Below are 10,433 nucleotides of genomic sequence, written 5' to 3'. Positions count from 1 at the left end.
GCCCGTGGAATAAGACCACATTAAAGAAAGTTGTCTCAAAACAAAATGGCGCTGGTCTGCCGTTTCAGTATGAGTATCTATTAAAAATAGGGTTGTAAGTGTCATGTTGAAAAACAAGAACGAAAAAAATATAAGGCAGACATCTCCTGCGACGGCTACACAACAGTGCCAATAGCCGAAACGCATCATTTATGAGGAGGGGACTGCAACCAGGTTCCTCTACTGCGCTTCTCTCTGAACACGCTGTTCCATCTAGCAATACCGACGCGATGTCTGCGCCGAAGCGCATTGCAAGACATACGAATTAGCGTCGCCTCCAAGATGTGCGATCTCGGATGCTGTCTCGGATCTGGCAGGCTGGTCTGTATGGCCCATGTACACTGCATCTAGGCTCCTCTCTTGCGCTTCCCTCTGCACATGCTGCGCCACCTAGCGGTGCAACATCAAATTCTGGGTGTGGCCTTCGAGATGCGCAGTGGGCCGGCGTGTGTGAACACTTAGAACTATTCTCTCCCTCAACCAGGCATTGGTGACGCAGTGTGTTCAAGTGTCGGGCTGCTCTGCTTGAAGAACATGTGTGGGGCGAGTTCGATTCCACCCAGCAACGATAAAATCTTTTATGAATTTTAAGCTGCCCTATGTGTGGGATCGGCCTACCTTTTTTGACGGCACTATATCAGGGACCGGTGCACGAACTTAGATAGCCGGGAAGACATTTACTCTGACAGTTGCAAGAATTATATTTGCAATAAATGATGCAAACCTCACGGTCATTTACGTGGACGATACTTACCTAGGTTGTAAAAATAGTTGTCCTGCGAAGAAATCAGCGCATCTGAGTAACTGCAAGGAAAGGACTTTTCAAATGTCGTGCCTAAAATTTGCCCTGATCAGCATGTAGAAGGGTTTCATGTGCGAATTTACTCGGCTGTGGTGAATTGCCAAAAAACGCCTGGACGACGACGAAGGGAGGGTGCCGGTCGGGCGTCAGCGCACGGGGGGACCTCTAGACGACTCGCCTTCCGCTCCTGTCACCCAGCAGACGAACAGGGGTCTGCGGGAGCTGGCCGGCCGTCTCGGCTCTTGCAGCTTGTCGGGGTCCCGTCAACCAGCCGACCGACGAACGAGAGTCCGCGAGGTCTCATCTGCAGTATCTGCTGGTGCCGTTCATCGCGCGACGCAACACCAGTCAAACAGTGAGTGCGCCGTGGTTGTCGCTATGAACCCTTCGTAGGGACGCTTCGTCTGACTTGCCCCCATGCCCTGTGCCCTTGTACAGTCAACCACAAAAGTTTGCGGACCACGCGAGCGCGTGCCAGACTGCCTATCCGCGCCACCTAGCGGTACGCCACCTAGCGGCGACAGGGGCGCTCTCCCGGATATGAGCCCTCTTGGTACTCGCCTGCCTGTTAATTTTTTATTCCCGTGCATGACATTGTTAGTTCGTTGTGTTGACGCAGAGCGCTGTCTGCGATAAGACCGCCACATATCTGGCTTGATAGCAGTATCGGAGCAATCACTGCAACCTTTGTCGACTGGTGTGCCAGTGGGTAGATAAGTTTCACGAAGCGCTGCGACGATTTTTTTACGCGACGTTTACTGGCGCACTTTGGTTGGCAGCATCTTGGTCCAATGAGTGTTGCTGCTTCTGCGTCTTGAGAGAAAGGGTAGGGAGGTGTTTCACTGTCATTAAAAATAAAGAAAAAGCGGATGCATAGAAAATTTTCTTTCACACATAGGCGCATCTTCGCATCAGTCGCTGAAAACATAGTAGACTTGCTTCAGGCCACGTGGTGATTGCCTATTTGGAAAGATGCCGCTGCGTGTTCCACTTGACGAAAGAAGGCACATTGTGCGTTTATTTATAGAGGGAATACCTCAGCGCGAAATCTGCCGCCGAACCAACAGGAGCCGGACTGCCGTGAATAGGATTATTCAAGCTTTCCGCGACGATGACAGATTCACAGATATGGCGCGCAGTGGGCGTCCAAAGGCCACGACTGAGGAAGAGGACCGCCTGATTACGGCCGCCATCGTGGCTGATCCTTTTCAAAGTGCAGAGGATATCCGAGAAGCGCTCTCGCTCACGGTATCGTCTGAGACTGTAAGAAGAAGGCTGAGTGAGCTTGGCCTGCAGTCTTTCGTAGCAGCACAGAAGCCCTGCCTCTCAGACAGCCAGCTACAAGAACGACTCATGTTCGCTACAGCAATGAAAGATTGGACAACAGAGAAATGGGGCGATGTCATCTTTAGCGACGAGTCAACTTTTTCCACGCGCTGGGACCAACGGAAGCGGGTTTGGCGTCCACTAAACTGCAGGTGTGTTTACAGTGTATTGGCAGTTAATTCACGAAGCTAATTCTGCATCACAACATGTTTCACGTAAAATGAGCTTTTGGACATTACGAGATTTTTCTTTAGTGGTATTATGTTGAAAACATTAACGATTGTTTCATAGTACTACTTACTCTGAAGCTAATTAAAAGCTGCCAGTGGGTCTTTCAGTACTATCTAATGATGTTTGCACGTTTTCTATTGCAACTCTATAACAGCATTATAAAGTTCATACGCAAGAGGAATCGCAACATTTTTAGACGCGCCGCTGGAACCCAATTGTATGCTATTTCTTGCAGATATCTGCCTAATTACACACAGAGTGTTCTATCCAGTGGACGGTGTTCCGTGAGCGTGTGGGGAGCAATCAGCAAAGATGGCCTTGGTCCCCTTGTGCGTCTGGAAGGGCCCTTCACTGCGTCACGGTACTGCGACGTCATCACTAGACACCTCGTTCCGTATGCGCTGGACGGTCCCTTCAGCGACGGCTGCTATTTTTTTCAACACGACCGCAGCCCGATCCATAAAGCACGTATCGTCCAGTCATTGCTAGAAGAACATGCTGTTTGCCAGCTTGAGTGGCCTCCATGTGGCGCCGACTTGAATCCCATAGAAAATGTCTGGGGCATGTTGAAGAAACGGCTGTCCACACGAGCCAACCGCGGCCGCACGGCCGATACGCTGTGGCAAGCGATCGCACAAGAATGGGAAAGCCTGCGCGGTCGACCGGAGATTACTGAATCTTTGTACGAGTCGATGCCCACACGCATCAATAAGGTGCTAGAAAACGGCGGACATTTCACTTCCTACTAGACCATTGGGAGACCTATGTTTCATGACACTTCTGTAAATGTCTTGTGAATAAATTCATCCCCTTCAGACACGAATTATGATGCACTGTCTGCAAATGCGTCAAATGCGCATGGCATCATTTCAAGACGCTCACTATTACATTCCAAGAAAGAAGACAAAACAATGTGCTGTTTTGTGCGAGTTTCAGTAAAAAAAATTAATTAGCGTATAACTCATTATCTAATTATTCTGAAATCCGTCAGCTTCAATGCTTGCATAAAAAGAATCAACTATTAGGCCCGAAACGCATGCACACTTGCTTTTTCGGTTGTATTCGTGTCGACCGGAGAAAAAAAATACTCTTGACGTTGGTCTTGGAACGCGGCACGTCGAACGATTGTCTAACATGGTAGTGTCTCCAGCAAAGTGATCATCTGCAGCAATACGCAGGACAATGAAGTTAACTGACCGCTAGTTGTCCCATCAGGAAGCGGACACGAATGTGCACACTGAGTTTTAGGTCATTTGAAGAAACACGTGGCGTGGGACGCGCCTCCGAAGTTCGAGTCCCCAAACGAGGACGCCGTGTCGCAAAGGGTTATAAAAAGAGTCATCGCACCCGATTATTTCTTATTTTTCTAAATGTAACCACTATAGCAGCGCGGTGGTTCGGGCTTTGCGCAGCAAAACCTGGGCGCAGGCGATCAAATCCCGGCCGCTACTGTCACTTAGCGATGGGGGAGGAACGGAAAAATTCTGCCTACTGACTAAGCATCTGTGTCCCATGGCTGCCTCACCGCTCACTCACGCACTCACGAAAAAAAAAAACAGCGTGGCTACGCGAAAATAGAACTGATAACAGCCGAAGAATACGCTGTCTGATTACTTGTACTGATATTCTGCTCTCAAAATATAAGCAAGTAGCCCTGGCTAACAAAGAGCGCGTCACGTTGAAAGAGATAGGTAGAAAATGTTTGCGCACAGTGCGAAAATAGACAGGCCATAGATTTAAGGAGGGATGCGTCTTCAGTGTAGCGCTGCTGTCGATCGCTGGTGACGTAGCGGAAGTGTCGCGAAGAGGCTCTTGGCCACGCGCTCGCGTGGTCCGCAAACTTTTGTGGTTGACTGTACGTGCACTTCACAGCGTAAGCTGTTATGGGCTCATTCCAATAGCCGTTTCTTGTCGCGATGATGCCGCCGCCGCCCCGTAGCCGCTATCGCCGGAAATGCGAAAAAAAGTACCCGCTCTCCGCCGGGATCGAGCGCAGGCTCGCTGCGTGGGAATCGGATACTTTACCACGGAGCCACGCAAGCGCTTGCTATCACACAGAAGAAAAATTCCCCTTATACGCGCCCTGCGCCTCTGCGCCTGCGCGCATAGGCAGGCATAGGCAGGCGCGTCTGCGCAGACAACCCGAGCCTCCGCCAGTACGGTGGCGCCATCTAGTTAACGTGCCTGCAACCGCCGCGTGTGACGAGATGCGATTCAGACGCGATGCAATTCAGACGAGGCGCGCAATCAACGCTATCCCGATGTTAGATGTGCACCACGTATTCTGGGTACCTCTTCGGTACACGTTATGGCGTCTCCTCGCAAGGTACGAACTGCTGCTGAAGAAGCGAATCGTAGAGCTATGTGCGCGGCTACAACCAGGCATCATCGGGCTTACCAGACTGCTGTGCAGAGATCATTAGAAGCCGCAGCTCGCTGTCAACGCCGACGCCGGGCGGGCAGTTCAGATCTTTCTCGTCAAAATCGAGGCGAAGACACTTTGCCGCGAAGACCTTGTGCGTGGTTATGAAATTGGAGCTACTCTTGCGCCACTCAATCAGCTTACGTTGTGACTTTGCTGCGTGTGCTATGCAGGCCTGTGATATTTGTTTGTGTTTGAATATGTTTGCATGCCGTGATTGTTGTCATTCCGTTCTTGGTGCCCTCGGAGGCGTCTCTGACTGACACAATTAAGTCTGCTCCCCGAACCACTTAACACCTGCCGTAACCATCTTGCGTTTGTGTGAAAATTTGACTAAAGATCAAATATGTATTTTAAGAAGTCAGAGGCCAAACTATGATGAGGTAAACGAAAAAATGTGGTTGATCCCTCTTATATAGGAATCGGTATAGAACACGAAAGTGAAACGTGTCTTCACAGAAGTAGTGTAATGTTTATTGCACATTGATATATAATGTCTATTGGTGTTTTGTGGCTAAAGCGCCCTTAGGCGTTGATGCACCCACGCTGACGCCTGGTGGCACGTCTCCTCCATCACGACTACCAACGTCGATGACCATGAGCAACCGTCGTGCATATGGAAGCTGCACTACGCTGCACACGCTAGCACAACGCGAAAGACGAAGCACGTAACTGACACACTAATACAACGCGCAAGACAAAGCACGTAACTGAATCGTCACCGAGTCAAATCAGCGCGTACAGCGCGTCGTAATTGCAGCCTCCGCGATCAACTTCAGAAACATTTTCAGAGCTAATTGCGGAGGCCACGCTCCGCTGTGCTGAGTACGGTGAACGCCACCTAGGTGGCGTTGGTAGTGCTTCTTGATGCCAGCGTCCCTTCGAATGCTGGCATCGAGGCGTCGTAGTGCTGAGACCACCGAAGCGTTCACTGTCGGTGCGCGTTAAGGCCGGAATACATGGAGCGAATAACCGGCGTCCGAGCGAAGAACTTCGTCGGGCGGCGAACGTCCGACGGCCGGCGTCAAGAAATTTGCCGTCCGCAGCCGATCTGCCTGTCCAAAGATTTTCGTCGGGCGAACGCCGCCGCCGGAAGCGTCTAGCGCGCAGCGGTGGACGACAGCCAATCAGGAGGCACTAGTTCCGGTCGCAATGCATGCTGGTGTTTCGCGCGCGCGCGCCTTTTCGCGTCGTCTGCAATCGCGTTGGTGTTGCCGTGTCTGCATGTCTCTGCACCGATTGAGTAGTTCCTAGTATGATCTCTCAGGAATCGCGTTGTATTTGTACATCCCATATCCGCTGATCTGCGAGCAAACAGACAAGCAGTGCAAGCTCTCTACAACAACCTTCAACAGAAATCTTCTGATCTCAGAGGCCACATGCTGTCGTCATGCCTATCTCCCGACTTCCCCGATAGATGACGTTGGCATCGGATATTTCTTTCGCTAGGCTTAGACGCGTTCGAAACGAGAAGCGATCTCGAAAACTACTCAAGGTTATCCATAATACTCTGTCGTCGAAGCGGCCTGAGACTAAGCGAAAGCCGTTTACGCAGTCATTTGCTTCCAACTAAGTGAATTCTACAAGGACAACGCCAAATTCAGTTCGAAGCGGGCGGCCGGGACCGCCGCCAACACGGCGGCCAACGCGCGGCGGCGTTCGCCGCATGTATTGCAACACAGCAAACATCCTGCGTCGTGTCGCCGCGTCGTTACTTGACGCGTGAAGTTCGTCGAGAAAGTTCGCTCCATGTATCCCGGGCTTTAGTGTCATAATGCAGTACTTCTCTTTTCTGCTCGTAGGCGGCGGCACCGCCCCGAGCAAGAGCGCGGGTACACGGAGGAGTGTTAGATATATAAGGCGCGTCTGTGTAGCTCTCTGCGAATGCGTTTGTGGCGCAATGGGTTAAACGCTCGGCGATCTATCGTCGCGGACCGAGAGGTCGTGGGTTCGATTCCCAAATTTTGCATGTTTGTGGAACTTTTTCTTCTGGTTTCTTTCTTTGTATTATGTTCTATGACGTATTTCCGTGACGGAAATACGTCAGTGAAGTCTTGGTGGACCCCGGAATAAAACACTTTCGTGTTAAAAAATACGATAGCGTTCGATAGATTAACAAATATTTGCATGGCTTAAAGAATGTATGTGATGATGTGGATAGTGGCGTGTGATGGTGCCAAAACAAAGTGCGTGAAAAGCCAGCTTGAAGTGATGGTGATTGTATGGCAGCACCAAGAAGAGGATTGGTGATGATGATAGTGGAAGAAGACCACCGCGTTCCATGAACAAGAAGTGAGACACGAGAGCACGCAGAGCGTGAGAGCGAGCGGCAGCTTCGAACGCAAGCTCGCAAAACGGCGGCTCCAGGCTCGGGTACCGGCGACCGGGTGTCCAGCTACCGTGCGGACCTGGTCGGAGATCCAGCTCGTGGCTGGGCTTTCCTGCGCGCCAGCGGCCTGCTGTGATAGCGGCCTGGTGCAGTGCTTCCTGCTTGGACCGGGGCGCCTGAGCTACCAGCTACCAGCCTGCTGAGCGAGCCCGAGGACTGGCGACCGGGCGTCCTGCTACCGTGCGGACCTGGTCGTGAATCCCGCCCGTGGCTCTGCTCTCCTGTGTACCAGCGGCCTGCTGTGATAGCGGCCTGGTGCAGTGCTTCCTGCTGGCCACCGGGGCGCCTGAGCTACCTGTCCGCCGACCGAGCCCGACGTTATAGCGGCCGAGGCGTTACAGGCCAGGCGTTACTGGCCAGCTACAGCAGTGGCCTGGTGTTCTACCAGCCTGCTGTTTTCTTCCTGCTGCCACGTCGCGACAAGGTGTGGCGCGACAGTAGCGACGTAGCCACAACGACGCTCCGTCACAACCATCGTCACGGGCACCGCAATGACGAGGCACACGGGCGAGTGGTGACGCATGAGTGCTAGGCACATGCTTATATAGGACAAACGATTCGCGGACTCTAGTCCACGTACATGTAAATCGTCTGTATGTAAATAGTCTGTATCGTGCTAGCGTGTCTGTTAAAGTCTGTGTTTCGTGTAGCAAGCTCCCGTCTGCCGTGTCATTATTAAAGGATCCTGGGCCCAACTGGAGACCGGCGAGTTTGTCGTTTGTTGTTTCCCCATCACAATCTGGCGAGCCTGCCAGGATCCGCCAGTGACATCCCAAACGCGGAGACCGGCATTCGGGTGTGTACACGCAGCACTAGACATCCGATATGGATTTAGAGAAGTTAGCCGCCATTGCAGCACAGTTAGGCTTGTCTCGCGCTGAACTTCGCGAGTGGATTGAAAAAGAACAGGCTAGGCAGAGGGACGAACGAGCAGCTGAGCTAGAGGCAGCCAAAGCAGCAGCAGAAAGTAAGCGGTTAGCCGACGAAAGGCAGCGACAAATCTTGCAGCTGAAGCTCAAGCTTCAAGAAGGAGCGCAGAGCGAGATACCTGCCCCAGCCGCGCCCGTATCGTCACCAAAGCTACCCTGCTTCCATCCCCAGAAGTTACTGCCACTGTTCGATGAACGACACGACGACCTCCACGCGTATCTGCAGAGGTTTGAGCGCGTAGCTACTGGACAGGACGAGGCAGGTTGGAAACTTGCATCCAAGGACAGAAAGGGAATGGATATCAAAGAACTAATCGAGATAGGCGAGAGCATGGGACTAGAGAAAGCGGAGTTGAGAGACTGGGTGGAGCATCAGCGGTCATTGGAGTGTGAGAGGCGTGCTGCTGAAAGAGAAATGGAAAAAGCTCGCCATGCAGTGCAGCTTCAAACTGAGCGAGTGCGTTATGAAGAAGAGCTATGCGTCCTCAAATTGCAGATCGCAGCTCGTGAAGCGCTCACTAGCGCTACGACTTTCGGCAGCATGACTCCACCTGATGGTGAAGCTGTAAATGGGGGGATTTCCTTGTCTTCACCACCTCCCACAACGAAGCCTTTGGGTTTTGAAATGGGCGACGAGGCGGCTCAAGGGTGCTTGTCGCGTGAGCAAACATTGCATGTTTTGCATGATCACGAAGCTCGCAACGTTGACAAAGCTAACGAAAGGACTGCCCTAAGCCACAAAGATAAATGGCAAGAATGGAATTGTGACTCACTATCAATGCAGTCTTTAGGTATTGGTTGTTTGTTGGAACCATGCACTTCAATCGAGGAGGCTGCTCCGCAAACGAAAGTTCATGTGAGCCCCGTCCTCCATGACACAAAACAAGACGCAAATTTGTACTCTGGTATAACCAGCGATAGAGATTACCAGCAAACTCAGCCAGCCAATCTTTCTCAATCTATGAGAGTGGACTCACCTATGATGTCAAAGAAAATGCCTAGTATCCAGGCAATGACTCCAACGGTACATGACTTAAGTGTGAGCACCCTATCTCAAGAGCGTATGCTAACTTCAGTATGTCAGGTGAACCCAAGAACTAACAGTGAACCGCTTGTAAGACATAAGGAAGCGAGTACTCACTCACCTTCAAGTGGAAACAGATACGAGCAAGCAGATGTCCCGAATCTTCCACTAAATCATGAAAAAGTTGATTCGGGGAATGCGAGAGCTGGTTTCCATTCTAAGATCCCACGTAGATCTGGGATAACAGACAATCGTTTTGTGCAAGCAAATACCACGCAGATAGGAGCGGCGGACCTCACACGACGCAGCACATCTGGCGTTCCTTGGCGTGCGTGGTTAACACATGAAAGACCGATAAGTAGGATTGAGACATCCGCGGTTCGGTTGATCTGGGAGCGGGTAACATAATTCAGTGTACCTGCACCGGCATGCTCTACCCCGGACTCTGACAAAGATGTGAATGGTTTTTCGTGTTTCTTGGACACTATTGTTGTGTGCCATCGTGATTGTCGCGCACAGTACTGCAGTTTTTTTTATTAGAACTTTGAATTGTGTTAGAACTTTAGATTTTCTTTTGAGAACTTTGGCTTGTGTTCCGAAGTCTCCACGTGTTTTGTCATCAGTGTGTAAACATAAATTGTTTGAAAACCAAGAACTTTTCTTGAACGATCGCACGTGCCTGCACTCATGCGCACCCTCCTCCTATGTTGTTTAGAATAGTTGCGGGCAACTATCTTAAGTGGGGGGCCCTTGTGATGATGTGGATAGTGGCGTGTGGCGGTGCCAAAACAACGTGCGTGAAAAGCCAGCTTGAAGTGATGGTGATTGTATGGCAGCACCAAGAAGAGGATTGGTGATGATGATAGTGGAAGAAGACCACCGCGTTCCATGAACAAGAAGTGAGACACGAGAGCACGCAGAGCGTGAGAGCGAGCGGCAGCTTCGAACGCAAGCTCGCAAAACGGCGGCTCCAGGCTCGGGTACCGGCGACCGGGTGTCCAGCTACCGTGCGGACCTGGTCGGAGATCCAGCTCGTGGCTGGGCTTTCCTGCGCGCCAGCGGCCTGCTGTGATAGCGGCCTGGTGCAGTGCTTCCTGCTTGGACCGGGACGCCTGAGCTACCAGCTACCAGCCTGCTGAGCGAGCCCGAGGACTGGCGACCGGGCGTCCTGCTACCGTGCGGACCTGGTCGTGAATCCCGCCCGTGACTCTGCTCTCCTGTGTACCAGCGGCCTGCTGTGATAGCGGCCTGGTGCAGTGCTTCCTGCTGGC

The sequence above is a fragment of the Dermacentor silvarum genome, chromosome 5, assembly GCF_013339745.2.
Source record: "Dermacentor silvarum isolate Dsil-2018 chromosome 5, BIME_Dsil_1.4, whole genome shotgun sequence".
Taxonomy (NCBI): Eukaryota; Metazoa; Arthropoda; class Arachnida; order Ixodida; family Ixodidae; genus Dermacentor; species Dermacentor silvarum.
This window is presented reverse-complemented; position numbering follows the sequence as displayed.